This window comes from Limulus polyphemus, unplaced genomic scaffold (genome assembly GCF_000517525.1).
Source record: "Limulus polyphemus unplaced genomic scaffold, Limulus_polyphemus-2.1.2 Scaffold1115, whole genome shotgun sequence".
In the NCBI taxonomy this organism is placed as follows: domain Eukaryota; kingdom Metazoa; phylum Arthropoda; class Merostomata; order Xiphosura; family Limulidae; genus Limulus; species Limulus polyphemus.
The window spans coordinates 58,190-60,038 of NW_013666725.1; the positions used below are offsets into that span (position 1 = coordinate 58,190).

Genomic DNA, 1,849 nt, shown 5'->3' on the forward strand with positions numbered 1-1,849 from the left:
CATGTGAATATGACTGAAAATTTTCATTTTTTCTGAAAAGGTGGTGTCTATTTACTTGTGACCACGCTGTGTAGATAATTTTGATGACTGAAATTTCTTTAAAACACAAGGTTATCGGTTATTTAATAGGTACATAGTACTAAAGAGAGGGGGAGGAGTGGCTTTCTATGTTAAATTTGAGTTACATACTGTTGAAGTTGAGAATATCAAAGATAATAGCAAGGAGATTGAATCCATTTGGGTTTCTTTTAGCGGATATAATAGAAAAAGGCTTTTCGTGAGAATTTGTTACAGACTACCGATGATACTGATGAAATTAGTAAGAAACTTTACGGTGAGATTAAAATTTCAGCTGTTAATAAGGTCATAATTATGGATGATTATAATTTCAGACATATAGATTGGGAAATGCTAGAGTCAAACCACTAGGGAGTGTCAGGAAAATAAAGTGGCTTATTCTTCTTAATATTATATATGATAGTAGTATTTAGTAACTAGGTTGAATAATATGGGTGTTGTTGCTGGGCTAAGGATTCTTCTACAGTAGGTGTCTGTGACTTGTTGGCAATAAATTCAAAAATAAACGAACAGCATGCACTCCACTTATTTTCAATATATATATATATATATTTGAATTAGTTAAACGTATGTACAACAAATTATTTACACTATAGAGATTATAGGTATATCATAAACTATATATAGTTCTCTTCTTCTTGTCAAATATCCACTTAGGCCTATTCGATTGCTTTAGAATTTCAGTTGACAAGCTGAACTACCTTTCTCTATTTCTATCGCACTTGTATTCCGTGTATAATTCACTTACAAGTATACTGCTCTTCCAGTAATCGTCTGTTCCTTTTGTCAAAATGCACTCAGGCTTGTTCAATTACTTTAGAACTCGCTTTGACGGAATAAACTATACTTCTTATCTCTTTTAAAACTGTTAGTTTCCTATAACATATTAACCATTAGACCTTTCACTCCTACGGCAGTTACATTACCTTTAACTTTCCTTGGCCGAACTTCTACTTCCCGTGACTTTACTTTCTCGTCTGCTCTGTCTGTCTGCTGTTCCCGCTCGTCTCACACTATTTATATATTTATTACTTAGTCGTCTGCTCACTATATCTTCGGTATCAATAAATTTCACGCGACCTTCTATAATCTCGACATCAATGAGTTATAAACACAACGCACCACTTTTACCAATTTATGTAACTAAACTTGTAATAACATTTACTTTAAAATAATTGCTTCTAACTCTTGTTATGAACAAAACTAAACAATCATAAAATATTCACTCACAAAATAAATAAATTAATAATATCTACACCAAACAGTCTTTTATATCATGACAGGGAGAAAGGTTTTGGAAACTGTTCAAGATTGTTTTTTTTTCACCAATTGGTCAAGGAACGTACCAGAAACAATGCTTTTGTAGATTTATTGTTAACTTCTAATATAGAGATGGTTGAGAAGGTAGAAACTGGGGAACAAATGGATCAACTAATCATTGCTCTATTAAATTCGATGTTTTGCTGCATATGGAGATAAGGAACAATATTTTGGTTACAAATGTCAATAAACCAAATTTTGAAGGGATGCAACAAGAATTACCTGTTGTTAATTGGGCAGCTGAGTTATTTGAAGGCACTTATAACATGTGGAAAATTTGTAAAGATAAATTTTTAAATATTCAAGATAAATATTCCTTATAGAAAGAAAAGTGTGGCTGGAAGAAAAAAAACAGGTTGTATCGCAAAGGGTATAAGACATAAAATTTTAAAAAAGCATCACAAATTTAAGAAATTTAAATTAACTGGTATGACAGGAGATTTAGAAGATT

The 1,849-nt window shown here is 31.6% G+C and overlaps 1 protein-coding gene across 1 annotated transcript in view; it reads right to left on the bottom strand.

Annotated features, from left to right (window-relative positions):
* The window catches only part of LOC106462189 (protocadherin-16-like), a 50,450-nt gene extending 49,370 nt beyond the window's left edge, over positions 1-1,080 (bottom strand). Inside the window, exon 1 of the mRNA XM_022389386.1 lies at positions 1,005-1,080. The gene's annotated coding sequence lies outside the window, so the exon portion shown is untranslated. The remainder of the gene's footprint in view (positions 1-1,004) is intronic.
* Positions 1,081-1,849: the final 769 nt, after the last annotated feature.